The sequence below is a fragment of the Argiope bruennichi genome, chromosome 3 (genome assembly GCF_947563725.1).
Source record: "Argiope bruennichi chromosome 3, qqArgBrue1.1, whole genome shotgun sequence".
NCBI classification, from domain to species: Eukaryota; Metazoa; Arthropoda; class Arachnida; order Araneae; family Araneidae; genus Argiope; species Argiope bruennichi.
Genome location: NC_079153.1, coordinates 74038147 through 74056847, shown reverse-complemented (window position 1 = coordinate 74056847; position 18701 = coordinate 74038147). Strand labels below are relative to the sequence as shown.

The window sequence follows — 18701 nt, the reverse complement described above, 5'->3', positions numbered from 1 at the left end:
CCCCCTTTTTTAGTTGATATTGAAATATTTTATTTTTACAAAAGGATTCTTTTTAGGAATAAATAAGCATTTTTAACAAGAAATTCTTTTCTTTGAAATGGAACGGGATACAAAATATATCTTTCAGCATTGCTTAGATTCCTTAATTAGAAAATTATATATCTTTAAAAAAAAAAATGTCAAGATGAGGGGGGGGGGGGGGAGTCTACACCGATTTCATTTCAAATGAAATTCCGTTTGAAATAAATGGGAGTCAATTACAGTTGAAAAAATGATTTGTAAGATCTTTAATGCAAGAAAAAAAGAGCTATATAATAGCTGAAAATTCAAGCTATGTAAAATTCAGCCTTTTCAAATTCAAGCTATGTAAAATTTATATAGCTTGAAATATATGAATAAATAAATATTATTGAATAAAATACAAAAGCAATTTCTTACGCGTAGATAATAATGCAATGTCACAAGACTTTCACAAATTATCGTCCATTTTTTTTAATGAAACAAAAATTTATAAATCGTTTTAGTAATTATTTTCTTTATTTAATACGCTTTCTGATAAAAAGTTATTAATTACAAAATATTTCTTTTCAAAATAATATATAATATCGTTTGGTAAAAATTGAACAAGGAGATCACTGTTTGAGAAGACCACTTCCGCTGATTTAAATAGAAAGACAATAAATAAATAAAATTCTTCTGTTTGAAATAAAAGTTTTCACTAGTGCGGGGAAATAGCTGAAGCTTTTAATCACAATGCTTTAATGATAAGAAAGAACAAACCCGCGATACGAGCAGACACAATATTGTGTTACCTTGTGGGTTATCATAAGCGAGTAAGTTAAAATCGTTCGAAGAAGATAGGTGAACTTCCTAGTGGTAGTTATTTGAAAGACAAAAAAGCAGGTAAGCCTTTTTTATTACAAATAATCTTTATCAGTATATTTCTCGAATCACACAAAGTTGTCTAAATCACGAATAAATATAATTCCAACGACTAATTCACGAAAATTCTGACAGGAAAAATATACAATTGCTTATAAATTTTCAAAGAAAAATAATAAAAGTTTTAAGCTTGCATTATTTTCCTTTCTTTCGGATAATTTATTAACTATCATAAACTTTTAGTTTTATAAAAAGAACTTATTAATTATTTAAACTAGTCAAATGTATTTGTATTTCTTTTTAAAAAATTAAAACCGCAGACAAATATAAAAACTGCAACAGGAATTTCTATAGTTGCAGAGGATATTTTTTAAACTATAGCACTAGGAGACTATGAATATCATACATTGTAAACTCATTTTAAAAACAAGTTTCACAGAATGGTTCCGATTTATTCTTTTGAAGTCTATTGATCCATTTGAAATCAGTTAAAATTTCATTCGGATTTTTTATTAGCATTTGAATTCATTTAAAAGAGTCATTCTTACAATTCTATAATTTTTTTCAAAAAGAAATGCTTTATCCATGAACTGTCGAAGAACTTTAATTAAATACAATTAATACCACCAAAAATATTAATTATTTTAAGAAACTCGTGAAGATTTTTTTCTATTGATTTAAACTGGATGACTATTCCATTTTAGGAGGTTCATCTACTGGTCATTCAGAGAATTATAAAAATTATTTTTACTCAAATCAAATTTTAAAAGCATTTCACACAACAAGTATTTTAATTTAATAATCTCTTTAATAAAAAAAAAACTTTCTAGTTTGTGAAATATACAAAGAGAATGCATTGCAATGGCCAAAAAAATTCGAATCTGAGATTTTGACGAATCTTCATGCTCCAGACTTCTTTGAATCCTAAAACTAAACATTTGGAATTAAATTTGTTTTGTCTGTTTGAGAATACGATAACTGAAAAATATTTTTAGCTAAACGTATAAAATGTAGTATAAGGTTTTTACACCAGATTTGTGGAATTTCATTAAATTTGAAACGAAATTCATTCTTAGGAAATCTGTCTTTTCAGCTGTCCGAATACAAGTGAACACGGTGACTATAAAACGTGAAGAGATAGATATTTACATTTAGCATTAATATTGGAAATCCGTATCAAATTTGGAGAAATATCTGTCAAAGTATTTGGTCTGTACTATCTCACGAACGTAAATACCACAACTCACAAAAACAATTATTTAAATAAAGAAATAATATTTGCAATCTGATGTTGCAATTACAATTATAGCTCTATGTCAAATTTTGATTTCAATTGATCAGAAACAAGTAATATATATATATATAAAATTCTACTTATCTCAACATTTTTGTTTATTTTAATTACTTTTTATTAAAAAATTACAATTAATATAAATATGTATATACATATGACAGGATTACAATATTAAGTGGCAAAATAGAGTTTTGCGGCAAACTTGGCTCCCATTTGGCGATATGGCGACGTATTTGGCGACCAAATAGAAATTACTGGACAAATTTAATTAATTAATTAATTAATATTTAAAAAAACTGTATTAACATCAAGAGTCATCCACTGCAAGTTTTGAAAAATGTACTTGAACTTGAGTGGATGAATAAAAAGTATTTTATTAACGATTGAAATTTGAACAAGATATATATACAGTGGGTAAAAAAAGTTTCCGTACGGAAGATAATAAACTAGTAAAAACTAGTAAACTAAACTAGTAAAAACTAGTAAACTAAATAAAAATAAACTAGCATAATTTCTAATCTTTGCTTTTTATCTTTATAAACTACTTATATATTGTTAATATGAGTCTTTAAAAGGGAGTTGCATAATAAATTTATCTTTTTAACAAAACTCAGCAAGTCCGTTTGCAATTTTTAGGATAAATGACGAAGTATCAGGCAAAAAAAGGTTCCGTACGCAATATGCAAATTTCTCCTGACGTGCTGCACAACTAATCCACAGTAAAAATTCGAAGTTTGATGGTTTTTCAGAGTAAAGAATACGACATAACAACAATTATTTAATTCCAATGTTTCGCTGATCGTCTTAAAATGGAAATTCAGAAATCCATTCGAGAGTTAGTGATTCGGTTGCGAAAAAATGGATTATTAATGAAAAAAATCAGTGAAAGGACTTACAAACCAAAGTCTACAGTGCAGTATATAATTGAAAGATACCGTGATGTGTAAACATTTGAGGATAGAGATCGATCCGGAAGAATTCCGAAGTTAAATAGCTTGCATAAAAGAAATATCATGTGCAAGGTGCAAGATAATCCCTCTCATTAGTGCATTTCAACTTGCAACTGATTTAATGGTTAATTACAACATTAAATTCGCATCTTAAATTGTGAGAAAAATCATTTAAAAAGTTATAATGGATGTGGGGCCAGTAAGAATCCCGTTATAAGTCTCTGCTACAGAAAAAGAGTATCGAGTTTACAAAGAAGCAAATAAGCAAGCCTCTATCTTTTTGAGAATCGGTCCTTTTTAGTGATGAATCAAAATTTAATATCTGTGGCTCAGATGGTCGAGTTATGATCTGGAGGGAATCAAAACAACATATATTACTTAAGAACTTATGTGGAACTGTGAAGCACGGTGATGGTTGGAACATGATTGATATGAGGGTATATAAGTGCTGCTGGTGTGGGAAATTTATGTTTTATAGAAAGAAATATGGATAGGTACATGCATCTTGACATTCTAAAATAAAATGTTTTAACCAATGCAGAAAAACTGTCCCTTGGAATGGACTTTACTTTTCAACAGGACAACGATCCTAGGCACACCTCCAAGATTTGTCAAGAGTAATGTCTCTATCATTTTAAAAACAGCTTCGTAGCTCTCCCCAATCTCCCGATTTAATCCTTATAGGACATTTATTGGAAAAAATCGGTCGTGAACTAAAAAAATATGACATAAAGAACAAGGTTGAACTCAAAAGGGTCATTCAAGACATTTGGAGTAGTATTTCTCCAGAAACAACAAAAAAACTGATGGGGGTTATGCCACAACATTTGAGAGAAGATAAAAAGGCCAAAGGATCATTAAATGCATACCGATCATTAAATGCAAGTTGGTCAGCATAAAAAAGGTTTTTCATATACTATGTAAATACCGTACGGAAACTTTTTTGTTCCTTATTAGTGTCATTTTTTTTTATTCTTTCAATTTAAGTATTTAATTTTCTTCATATTTTTTCCTTTATAATATTCATAAATAATAAATGAAATTGTTTTAAACCAATTTTAAAATTTTCATTTTCATAACAAAATATTTTGTGCCAAAAATTAAACTTTTATTAACAGTCATAGCTGCGTACGGAAACTTTTTTTACCCACTGTATAGAGAGAGTGAGCTAATAGTAGAAATTGAAAAAGACATTCAGAATGCGTATTGAATGCTCGAGTATTTCTTTATTAATTGCATGCTAGCGATTAATCACTCAAAAAGGATTGATCTTTCTTATTTATTATTCGTCAATAGCATGCAACTAATATACAAATACAAAGTTTTCTTTTTTATACCATGAAAACACAATTCTCATGTTTGAAAATAAGTCAGAGTACTCGTGGCTTTCACGACCGTGCGCGATTTTATTATTGTAAAGAAAAATTAATATGAAATATCATTACTTGTTTGTGATTTATTTCAGTTTTCATAATTTAGCTTTATGTTATTTTGGTTGTGATGACATACGTAACATCAAGGGATTCTGCCTTGCAGATTCTGCTTAATAATCAATATTATATATAAAAAATACAGGGTGTCCCAAAAAAATGTATACACATTTTAGCAGCTGATAACTAAGATATTTCTTCTTTCTTTACAAACTGAACCCATTGAACCGAGTGATGGCAGACAGACTTGAATTTGAAGAAAGGAAATTTATTCTAAAATGCTACTGGAAGTATGAAAATGCAGTAGAAGTGCAAAGACAATTTAAGAGGGAGTTTAACAAAGAACCACCTACACGAGTTACCATCACTCGAATTAGAGATAAGTTTGAAGCTGATGGAACTGTTCAGGACGTCCATAAACCTGCAACAGTTGTTCAATTGAGTGCAACCATTGAACATGAATGTACGAATATCCCAAGGGAATTGTTTCATCATGAGTGCTATTCCATCGCTTCGCGTTGTCAGCAGTGTCTGGAGAAGAACGGACATCAGTTTGAGAACATGCGATAACAAGACTATAGAATGATATTTGTAGAATCTTTTACATGTTGAAAATTATTCGAATTATAATAAACCCCAAATTTACAATTATTTAAAGTGTGTATACATTTTTTTGGGACACCCTGTATTTACAATTATTAGCAAAAAATGTGAGGGACCACTTTCACTTCGATGATTATAAAGGTGATCTTTTGACAGTATGTAGTATGGTAAAAAATTTCATAAACATGTTCTAAAGTATTTTGGCACATGGCAATCTGGCATTTGTTCAATCTGATTTGGATTTTTCTGTATAATTTGTTTCTATGAAAATTCAATTTTCTTCGTTAACTCGAATAAGACAAAAATAAATAAATAAATGAGCAATAAATTAATTACAACAAAAAAAAATCAGTAGAGTTTGGCAAGATTACAAGCCGTGGATGAAAATATTCTTCTTGATAGAGTTCCTATTCCTAAATAGGATAAATGTATTCCGAAATAAGAACGTCCGATTTTTCTACCTATAAACAGTTCAGAGAGCTATTGATATAATAGCACTATGAAGCATGATTCAAGAGAATTCATAAAAAGAAAGGTATAATTTAATTTTAACACATTTTTTATTAACTCGCTTTCTTGTCTGTCTATTTGTTTTCTGTTCAATATAAATTTTATCCTGAAAATTTGTGATTATGAATATTTAAAATTCACAATCACAAGTTTTCAGAACAATCTATCTGGGGCAACAAGAAATTATTTTTAGTCCGTTTTAAAAACGTGGTATACTAATTTTTTTATTTCAATAATTATTTTCTATGTGTAAAAAAACATTTGTTTTAAACGCCACCTCGTTTTTTTAAAAAGTAAAATGTCTTATATGTTTTTTAATAAAAAAACACTTTAAGTATCTTCAAATATAGTTTCTTATCGTTGTATTTTAATGCAAGTTTAATTTGAAATCAAAAGCAATCATATTTTCACATCTTTAGGAGAAACTAATTCGTAGTGTTACTCTGAGAAACTAATTTCTTTTCTAATTTCCACCAACCTTCTAATTTCAGACAATCACATATTATAGAATTATATGAATATTTTATAAATATCTATTCCAAACAGTTTCGAGTCCAAGAATTTTAAGATAAGCGATTCTTTTGTACACAAATATAGAAAAAAAAAATCATGATCCTAGAAGTTTTGATCTGGATCTAATTAGATAATCTTATAATCCATATATTCTCATTTTATGACATTGAATCATCATGTTGGTGAAATACAGCAAAAGCAGAGCCGGTTTATGATCTATAAAAGCAAATTTCAAAAATTCTTTTCCCCATCCAAACTTTTAATTTAATTTCCATCTATATCTCTTAAAAATATCATGTCAAACTGAAATAATATATTTAATTTCTGGACACCTTCAAGAAAATTAATTTCAATATCTCGCGCATAGAAAAATTTTAATTTTAAAGAAAGTAATTTTTTTAGCCTGATTTAAATGCTTTAATGCAAAGTTTGCCACGATTTTTAACTTATAAATCGTCAATTGATTAATTTCAAAACGAACTGAATTACATTAGTGTTTAAGCAAATTCAAATTCATGGCAAAAAATAAAAAGAACAATGCACTGAAATTCAACTGATGCTTGAATTCATTTCGTTGTATTTCTTTATTAAAAAATTTTCAATTTGAATCATTTCGATTCTTGTAAATTAAAAAAAAAAAAAAGCACGAAACTAGAATACTCTGGAAATAATACACACACAAAAAAAAAATTCGAAGTTTCTAGGCTTCCCAATTAAAATATGCCCTTACGCATTTGCATACATTTCCTGTTTGATAATCTGACCTTAAGCATGAAACTAACTAGAAGAGAGAATAGTGATAAATTCCAACAGCTTCATTTAAGTATTGATTGAACAGCTTAATGAGTAGATGAGCATTTGCGTATGACGAAGCCGTATTTATATTGATAATGCTAAAATGTGCGTTTTTTGTTTTTTTTTAAATAGAGTCCAACTATTTATTTCTTTAAAGATAAGTGAGGATATTCGCTATGTGTATTTAATTTATAGGACAATATCCACCATACGTCGATGAGTGTGACTGATGAATGACTGTTTCTCTTAAGTTGGACAAATATCTTCATTTCAACATAAAGTCAAGTTATTACATTTACAAAACCACATTTTATCATTTTCAGAATTCAAACAAATTTTTTTAGAAGGTAATGTAAAAGATTTATTTATTTGATTTTTTCGAATCACTCAACTGTATCTTAAAATATTGCTAATACTTTGCGCAAATTTTTTATCTGTCTAATGGCGCTCAAATCGATTGGAAAATGGGGAAGTGATGTCAAGCTAAATGCTATTGTTGAGAATTACCGATTTTATTTTACGTTTTTATTTACTTAAGATCTTTTTTAAATAAAATCCTTATACCTAGGAGTTATCAACCATCAAACTTCTTTTTTTCATTGTTAAGATGTCATTTTGTTCCGAGAAATTTTGAAAAACAAGCAGATTGTCAATATATAGTCTAGGTAATTATTTAACATGTAACTCAGATTGTGAATAGATTTGACTATAACTGTTTCCGCAAAAGATATTGCACATTTTAATGGCCAACACACCTCATCATAGAAGAAGAGACAACCGATACTAGACAGTTTCTTTAATACAGTAATGTGCAAAACTTTAGAAGTTATTCTTATTTTGTTGAAATTCTGCAAAAAGTAAATTGAAAGACATGAAATTCATGCTATAGAGGCACATTGTAGAACTAAAATGGATGATGACTACATTGAAGAGACCTACATGCCTTGGTTGCATCATTGTACCTCCGATGTCCGACCGTAACATTCTGAACACCTGGAGAAGGTCACTTTAATCTAGTCGTCTGACCACAATTAACCTAAATATTTGTTCTAAGGTTTCCGTACGGAAGTTCGGAATAAATTCAGTCTTTCTTCAACGGCATGGCAATATATAGATTATCTATTATCGTTATTGTCCTTACCTGTCCACCTCAAATCTTTTTTACAATTATACCTCTACTTCAAAATGCTTTCCAAGTGTCTGAAACGACACTAGCTTAAATTCCGATCTCTGTTGCTATAGTCATCGACTTACGCCTTTCTTCCAGTATTTTTTTTTTCAATGGTTCTATCTCGTACAAAGGCATTTTGATAGTTTATTGTAATCATTTTTAATTTTATGAAATCACTTTCTCAGTGAATGTCTGGAAGCGCGATTTTCCACCTTCTTTTTAAGTTGCATATACATAACATTTGTGGCTTTTCATTGTAATGATTACAAGAAACCCTTTTCAATGTTTTTATAGTTGCATAATGAAAAATTGCTTTGTTGCTTGTTTTGCACACTAGTGTATGTCAAGCCTAATATATTTTCTAATGACTGCAAAGAGATATGTCCCGCAATCAAAATGAAATGTTTGAGTGTTGGAAATGCAAGTTTGTGCATGCACGCATTGTTGTTGGTACATATAAATAAAAGGAATAAGATAATATAAAATATTTCTTTTATTTTTCGGGGTATCCATAACGAATTAATGCGATTCCCACAAAAAGCAATAATCAGATAAGAATCATTTTTGATGAAAACAAAGCCTCGTATTAAATTTTTTGGCGATTTTTAGACAATGCAAGCCCTTCTTCTTTTCCCATTTTTCAAAACTAGACATATTTTAATTGATTTTATTTATAATTTCCATACAAGTCGTTTTAAGTAGCAAATTTTGATAAACGAAAGTAACAAACCTTTTAAATTCGAGTCAATTTCAAGAGAGTTAATTAAATTTTGATGAACGAAAGTAACAAATGTTTTAAATTCGAGTCAATTTCAAGAGAGTTAATTTAGCATTTCATCTATAAAAAATTCAAAATCAAAATTTAAGGTTAATTGTAAACAAAATAGTAAAAAAAAAATGAACATTTTAAGAAAATTTATATATTACTTAATTATAAGCCATTATTAGTTTCTAAAAACCGTTTGAATCATATACTTTCAATTAGAGAGATGCTCTAAATAACGTTAAAAATTATATTAGGGGTATAAATATCCGTCCATTTTCAATAGATAGCGTTAGTAGTATTGCTTATCTGCAAACTAATCGGGAAAGTTCTGTATGAAAGATTCGACAACTGTCTTTAAAAGCGAGTAATTTCTATTTCATATTTAACACACACACGCTCTCTCTCTCTCTCGCGCGCGCGCGCAGCTGTAATACATTAGTTGCTTTCGGACATATATGCTTCCATCTACAAAAAAATTCTGAATGATATTAAAAATGATATTGGATGTATAAATATGAATCCACCCATTTTTATTATATAACCTATCCGCAATGTAAACAAATTAGAAAAGTTTGTATTTGAAAGTTTTAACAACAAATTTTAAAAATTAATGTGTAGTTAAAATTAATGTTATATATTAATGTCTGATTAATATATAACATTTTTTTAACATAGAAAGCATGTTGAGTTTTGTGCCAAACAAACAGCATTTGCTGGAAGTTATGTTGCATTACTTTTTACAAAGAAATTGAAGCAAAAACACATTGGTTGCAAGTAAACATTTATAGTGAACATGTCTCAATTAAAATAATTTAAAAATAGTAGTTGTTTCGGTAATTTGAAAATGATGATTTCAACATGGCAAATAGATGGTAAACCACTAAAACTATCTGGATGCAGATATGGCATCAAACCATCAATGGTGTGCGACACCATAATACTGATTTGAACGAAGTTTTAAAGGAAGATAGTCCAGAATATGGTAAAAGTTATAACAAGTTTGTTTTTCAACTCGATAATGCTCACCTACATTATGCTAAATTCGTGAAATAAATTTTAGTATACTTCGTTGGGATGTATTGCCCTATCAGTTTATCTATTCATCTGATGCTGCTCCTTAAAAAAAAAAAAAAAAAAAAAAAAAAAAATTGTTTCACTTTATGCAGAGTGTCCTTTCTGGCGATGTTCGATTCCCACAGGTTTCAAAAATTACCTTGATACCCAATTGCATCTAAACAACCAGACTTTTATCGTCGAGAAATTCGTTTGTTACCCGAAAGATGGAAAAATTGCGAATAAATGGAGTTTTAACTTTTAAATCAAACAAGTTTTTTTGTTTTTTTTTAAAGAACGGAATCTTATACACCCAATATTTTATTCCGTGACGTAGCAAGGATAAATGGTGCCGCTGAAAAATATAATCTTGTTACCCTCAAACATCATCAGTAGATTTGCATGCGTACATACGAATAAATGGATATGACTGGATGTAATTGACGCCCAACATAGGTTGCCATTTTTTTTTTGCCACTTCATTATATATTTGACTTAGAAAAATGAAAAAAAAAAAAGCATTAAAGTTTTATCTCTACGCTGACATCTAAGATCATCAACTTGGGCATTTATATCCCCCTCCCCTCACCCCGGATGCTATTCCTCTGATATTATGATATTTAAGTAATAAAATTTCGAAAAAAGTTATGATATCTATATTTCTGAACAGCTCTCCAGCCCTATTAGTCATTAAAAGATAATTATTGACACGCTAGCGTTTTAAATAAAAAGAAAGATACTTTTTTATAATACAAAATCGGCAGAGTTGTGAAACTTTGAATATTAGATTATTTTAAGCCCTTTTCAATAGCCGTTTCGAGGAAAACCCAACAATTAATTTATTGCGCCTTTGATTGGTCTAAAATAAAGAAATCCAAAGCCTCATAACTTGGTCGGTTTAGTCGCAGAAGAGTGGCATTGTTTTTCTTTTTAACAAGTGCATCAAGAATATTTTACAAAATATGAGTAATTGTACCGGTGGATTGTATTAAAATTTAGACTTCGCAGTCTTTTCAGAAGATTATTTATTGACACAAACAATATAAAATATAATTCCTTTCATCATTTAGAAAGTTTTTTAAAGCTGAAAGTTTATTCTTTAAGGGTTTAAAAACAAGCTATTGAGTCACGATTAGTGACTACCCGGATGTATGAATTAGTGAAAAAAAAGCAAAGAACAGAAACATGTATCTTTAGTTCGTAAATAAAAATTAAGATTGACCGAAATAAAGATATAAAGATTAAACCGAATAAAAATTTTACCGAAATAAAGATTTTATTCGGAGTTAATATACAAAAAAAAAAAAAAAAAAAAAGTCATCAATAATTATTTTTGATAATTCAAACATAGGTTTTCCAAATATATTTGATTTATTTTGTTGAAAGATCGGGCAGATTTCAATAAATTTTTCCTTATCAAAATTGTTTTGAATTTTTTTAAATAGAACATGAAAATAAATTTCCACCAGTCTCATAAAAAATAGTGATGAGAAAAATGCATGATACATGTAATTTTTTTTATTAATTGTAGAATAATTTCGGCAGTAAATGTAAAGTACTCAATTGGAAAACTACATTATTTTATAAGCACGGATTTAATCATTTTTATGCAAGACAGAACTTAAACGCTGGTTAATTTCAATTTAACAATTACTACACGATGAATTAGTGTCTGATTTGAAGATAAGACAATCATTAGCTAATTATTTTCAAGTGATTAATCATTAAAATCACATGATATGAATTTCAATGAATCAGAATGATGTTCAGTCACTCACAGTTCTATATTGATACATATTTCGAATGATGTTTAGTACAATCGGAGTGATACTGTGATTTTATCAGATATATCCTACAAAGAGATGGATAATGTGTCATTATTCGATGACAGAATAATAATAAAAAGAAGTTGTAAAATTAGAGAAAGGTAAAAGTAAGAATTTGATTAGTCATTGTTTATCTCCATGTGAGTAATAACGTTCACATGAAATTTTCTGATAATGTGATGATAAGTTTTCTCTTTACAATATCTTTAATGCTTAAACTGCAATACTAGAACTATGTTGCATGCAAATTTGTCTTTCGATAGATTTCATTCGAGTTGATGTTAAACCTCAATGACTTTAGTTTTGTTGAAAAGGAAATGTCATGACATTAAACAATCTCTATTGATAAGAAGATTAAAGTATATGTGTTGGTGTTCTACAGGACAGATCATTTCACCTACACCTACCAAATTTGGTTCTTATAAGGATGGGAATATGCACCTCGATGGGGTTTCTTAAAAATTTTAATGAGAGTTTTGATTAATTAAAAATTAGACAAAACTTTGAAGTTTTTCTGCATTAACTTCCGATAAGGGTTATTTTTATTATGGCTTAAAACTGAAAAATTATATTTTCAATTCATATTATTTTTTGCCGTATAATCTTTTTAATTACATTTAATCAACTTAAAAAATATTTTTAGTTTATTTAACAACATATGTCATTGATGAAGCAAAAATCAAACTATTTTCTTAGTTGCTATAAATATATCATCCTGGCTTTTTTTTTTTTTCACATTATTAAGATGATTAAGATATGACGACTGTTTTTTTTCTTCTATATTGCGTAGATTTCAGTATAATGTAGGTTTTTAATAAAATTTGTGGAATTTTTTTTCCTTTACAATTAAGGTTTAACTTCGAAATCAAGCAATGGTAAAATAATATTAATGTATACCCCTTTTTAAATATTACTGACCTTTCCTATGGCATAATGGGAAGTATAAAAGCATAGGCAAAAAAAAAAAAAAAAATTAGGACAGTCCATAATACAATCAATAGAATATTGTAAAGCTTCTAAAAAAGTATGAATTACATGTTTAATTTTAAAAATATTCTATCGAAGAAGCCATAAAGCACACATATCTATCTACTTAAAGTAGATGCTCACTGAAATATTCAAAAGCCTTTAATCCCAGCGAACCAGCTGCTTGCCAAAGAAAGTTAGTGATTAGTAAATAAAAGATGGCTCATCTCTGTGAATAAAATGAAATTTAAATTTGTCGAGGTGCTCAACAGAACAGACCATTACACTTCGAGCTAACAAATTTGATATAAATATACTCTGAAGGTGTACATGTGTATCTCGGAGTGATTTTTTTAAACTCTAATTTTAATTATTTAAAAAGTTTTTCCGCTGTAACTGCCAATATGATCGCACAAAAATGAGTTTTGCTCAATCTTGAAATTCAAACATATATATATATAATTCCTGTAGTTTTTTTGTCTATATTTAATTAATTAAAAATACTTTTAAGTGCTTAATTTATAACAACATATTTTTTCTCTGCAAAGGAACTCAAATCGCTTACAATACTATTACAAATTTTCCATCCCTTCCGAATAAGATAGATATGACTAATTTTTAATAATAGATATGACAATAATTATGAAGATAGATATGACTAATTTTTTTCCACGATGAGTAGGCTTCTGTTTAATGCATTCTTTTAATATTTTTTTTTAAAAAAATTATTATATTTACAATTAAGGTTTAATTTCACAAATAAATAATGATGTAAATTTCTTAAACTGGTTTCATTTTTAAATAGTTTCATCAAGACAATTTTTGCATTAATTGAAATTTAATTATTGTTTTTTCAAATTAAAGCTCAGATTTTAAGTCTGATGATAAAAAATTCGGTAGGAACTAACACAACGTACAAAATGTAAGCATTTTAAATTCTGTGGTATATGTCTTTCCAAATATAGTGTTTAAGAATATATTTTTGAGAAAGCCGTTAACAGTAAGATATATAAATGAGCACTTTAATTATATCAATTCTGGTGAACCAGCTGGTTGCCTAAGACAGCTGCTATTTGATAAATGTCATTCTCACAAATCAACTCTCTTGCTTAATTTATACATTAGATAAAATTAATTTGTATGTTATGTTTCATAATCATTTTATAGTTTTGATTTATCACTAAAATTACTAAGACAGCTGCTATTTGATAAATGTCATTCTCACAAATCAACTCTCTTGCTTAATTTATACATTAGATAAAATTAATTTGTATGTTATGTTTCATAATCATTTTATAGTTTTGATTTATCACTAAAATTATTAAAATAAAAATATTTTCGCAGAAATGGAATCCGAAAACAAACCTGAAATTGTGGAAAATCAAAGCGAAATAAACCAAGAAAAGAAGGAAAAGCCAAAGCTTTTAAGAGCAGCGCCAACGAGGTGATTAAAACTACAAATTTTTAATTCTTCCTGATCAGAAACGGCGGCAGAGGTTTACCGATTGGAAGGCAAGACAAATCCGACAAGAGGGCAAGCACAGTTTCTTTAATTTAGCTCCAAAATAATTAACTTTACATTTAATTAAAATTAATTAGCTTAGTAAAACTCTTCGTTCTCTTAATTTTCTTTTTTATTCAGGTACTGACCCCAATTTTTTCTCTCGTTTGTTAAGAATTTGCTTAGATATTTATATAAAAAAAATTGTTCTTAGTTTCATTTACTGACCATCAAACGATTGTCAATATTTGTCTATTTTTTTTATGAGTCTCTAGATATTTAATTGCCTTAAAACTAAATCTAGAAAAAATATGGCCGTATTTTATTCAGAACTTTAGAATATAGATCGAAACACAAGTTCTAGCAATTAATCATCTAAATTTGTTATAGCGTGATTATAGAAATATTTAATCGGATTTTATCAAGGAATATTCTTCAACTACCTTGAATTTATTTCGGATTCAACAAAATTCTTAAGCTTCTGGATCTTTTTTAATGCTTATAAAATAATTTAATCACAACAAAAATGAGTTAATTGAACATGACTGCAGTAGTTTATAAATGCCTAATATTGAATAATGATAATACAAGCAAAATAATTCTTAACAAAATAACTAAATCTAAAAATTCGCAAAAAGTTTTCTTGAATATTTAATTTTCTTGAAAGTGGGCAATGCTTCTATAATACATAATTATATGAAAAGAATTAATGCATAAGACATAATCGATGCAAGAGAAAAAATAAATAAATTGTATACTTATTCTTATAAATTCTTTCAAGCTCAAAAAGAAAGAAAAAATCGTTTATCTTTGAAAGTCATATTCTAAAGAATGTTAGAGTTTCCATCATCGTCAAGTGAGGAATTTTTGATGAAATAATTAATTTCCTATGGATTCTTCCATTTCTGAAATACTACTTCTAAGACCGCTGCTATCCGCTTTTGTTGTTCGGGATGCTTCATACTCGTGTGCCTTTCAGCGTCAAACCATTTTTGACAAAAATCGCATTCAACTTCATATCAATTGCGCCTGAATGACATGTCATGCTAAATGAATAATGTATGCTCTTATAATGGAGACAGTATAAAATGAATAAAAATGCTAAATTCAAAAGGTTTTATTAAAAAACTTTTCAGAAATCCAGAATAAGTAGTGAAAAATAAATCGTCATTTTCGTCAAAAAAAAAAAAAAAAAAAAAAAAAAAAAAAAGATTTCTTTAGCGTAATTATCTATCTAAAATAATTTTTAATTAAGTATTGCAACAACGAAGAGGTATTCAGATGTGTTTCGAGTCCTGGCGAATAAGCTCGTGTGCACAAACAAAAATTTACTATAGTTCGGACACGAACAAAATAGAATAAGGAAAAGATAGAATGATGCTATTTCTTAAGAAGGCTGGAGAAAATAATTTGTAAATATATGTACAAACTTTATGTACATTCTTTTATGCCATGCTTAAGAAGACATGAAAAACCTAAATGTGGCCCTATGTGTGGTATTTTATAGAATGTCTGGTGTTTGTAGGAAAATATGATATATAAGAATTATTATTTACTTTCCCTAAGCATTATATATAATACCTAGACAGTCTATAAGATGACAAACGCTATTTAGACACAATATGTAAAAAAACAAAAAGAAAAGGCCATAATATGGCTCTTTATTAAAATATGCTCAGAAAAAATACAAAGGTTGCTTTAAAATATAACGGGAATGCCACAAACAAAAGTTATGCCTTTACAAATTTATTTACAAAACTAAATTTATGCCTTTCTCATTAAAGAAAACAAAATACAATATGAACTACTAGTTGCACCAAGAAAGGAAATAATTTTATTTTGAATTGCTCTTGATTTTATTTGGAAACAAATCAGAAATGTATTCAATACGTTGCCGGTTTATTATTTTTCAGAATGCTTTCGAAATGTGTGAAATATTAACCTTTCCATACATTCTATAGAATACCGGATTTGAAATTTTGCGGACAACACTTACACTGTATATTTTAAATCCTATTCTAATGAAAAGTTGTAAAATAAATCGTTTTCGGAATAGATTTCATAATAATTCCTCTTCGGAATTTTCATGTTTTGTCTTTATCTCTTCAGAAATCGCTTTGGAAGAACTCAGCCGAAGAAACACACACAGGATCTCAAAGGAAAAGAAGAAACAAGTGATAAGGAAAGCCACAAATAATGATGTACGTGATTGAAGGTCTGCGTAATGTGTAGCGCAGAGCAGAAAATAAATTATATTGAGTTTATGCTATTGCATGAACACATTCTTATATGCGGTAATAAAACAATATAACTAAGACATCGTTATTTGGCTTTACTCTCATGAGTGATTGAGCAACTTTTCCGGGACACAGTATTATTTTTGCCCTTCATATAGCTTTAGAAATCGATATGAAACTAGCATTTTTTCCGCATGCGAACGTCTAAGGCTAACGGACATTTAAGATTAAGCCTTTGCGGGGCCCAATTTAAACTCAAACAAACAAAATTGTAGATAACATATAGGAGTACAGCGGTTGAATTTCGTGAAGATAGTACTTATTGTTTCGAATTTTGGGGTGTACCATCGCCTGGAAAAACGCGCCGCTGAAAAGTTCGACTAAGCCAGCATTGTAGTAGTGAAAAACTTGTGTAGCAGATTTAGCATAGTCGAAGGTGCACCATAAGAAGGCATGCTCAGATTCGCAAAATTCTTGAAACATTTTTGATGTTTCGGAAAAATGAGTTGATCTCTCCATGCCATTTTCAATACAATTAATTTACAAAAAAAAAAAAAAAAAAAAAAAAAAAATACAATTATATTTAAAATAGAAAATAAGCTCTAATGTATATAATTAAAAATATTTACACTGTTATATAAAACAAACGTTAGCAAAACTCATAGTAAAGAGCAGGAAACTCCGGCTGTAAATAAAGATGGCCAAAGCTACTGATAAGAACGAACACACACACACACACAAAACTTTCGACCCATAGTAAGGGATGGCCATTCGCAAGAATTCTACCCCCCCCCCCCCTCCTCCCAAACACTATTTCTTGACTTAAGTTTTCCACGAAAAAGAGAGAACAGGAAATGAAGACACAGATGTTCTCTTTCCGGCATATTGCCCCGCCGAGTAACGCTATCGGCGCAGTTTTCTAGCTGATGGAACAGCTAATTTTATCCAATGATTATATGCATTCTTTCTGTATAGAAATTAAAAAATAATAATAATAATAATTTAAGATGCAGCCAACAAAATATCGTTGAAATTAATTTTCTAACAAATATTTTTTTGAAAAAAAAAAAAAAAAATCTACTCTGTAATGAGGAAAGTAGATATCAGAGGTAAAAAGTTCTAACCAATTGACTGAAGTTCACTTCGAGGTGATCATCTTGAAATTTACAGATACAATTTTTGTTGAAATCAATCGTGAGATTTTTCCAATAAGATCCACACAACCAGGACGAAAATTGCAAATAAGAAATTTGATCATTTCTAGCTTGATGTCCATATTTTAAAGGCATCTACTGTGGTATAGATGCATTCATTAAATTATTTTTCAAATTTTAAGCAATATCAATTTAAAATACTGGCGATAGATATTTTTTGAATAATCATGAAAGATATGTTTATCTTGCTTTTCAAACATCAATACAAAATTCTCTATTACTCTTTCATTTAATTGGAAAAAAAATAATGATTTTTGCAATACTTATTATATTAATAGTTACAAGAATGAATTCATCAAAAAATAAAATGAATTTCGACTCTTGCATTTTGATGAAAATACTACAAACAATACGATTATAATGTCAAATGTACGATGCACATATTGAAATATCAGGCGAGAGTTCGGAAGAGGGATAGAAAGTTTAAAATCCAGCTTATTTAGATGATTACCAATTAAACAAGAAAAATAATTTGGTGCAAAGGAGGAATTAAAAAAATAAAAGTATATATCAGGTTAATATAGTTAGCATAATATTTTGACACCTCAAAATAAGATTTTTAATTTAATTATTACTCTCTTTTATACAGAAAAGAAACAAAAGCTTCTTTATGCATGATGCAATAATAATGTACTGTATTATTGCATCATGCATAAAGAAGCAAGGGTTAGAAAACAATAGCAAGCTATAAATTTTATACTATATTAATAAAAGATGCATCCTTGATAAAATCTTGAAGGAAATCAATACTGCTTTCTAATTATAATCAGAAATGTTTTAAAAAGTTATTCAGGCAGTTTTTAATGCAAATATTATGAATTTCAATAGCATAATTTGATAAATATTTTCATTTAATTCACAAATTTTCAATTGAAATACAGAAGTAAATTAATATCAAAAGAAAATTAATTCATTATTCACATTAGTTTATGTTCATAATAGTTACTGCACCTAATTACTATTAACATTGTAAGTATTTGGCCTAGTGTT

General features: G+C 28.4%; 1 long non-coding RNA gene across 1 annotated transcript; it reads left to right on the top strand.

The window, feature by feature from the left end:
- The first annotated feature begins 768 nt into the window (after positions 1 to 768).
- Positions 769 to 17004, top strand: LOC129963897 (uncharacterized). The gene is made up of 3 exons (XR_008784040.1): positions 769 to 903; positions 14104 to 14203; positions 16370 to 17004. It is a non-coding gene; the product is annotated as an uncharacterized LOC129963897 (long non-coding RNA).
- Positions 17005 to 18701: the final 1697 nt, after the last annotated feature.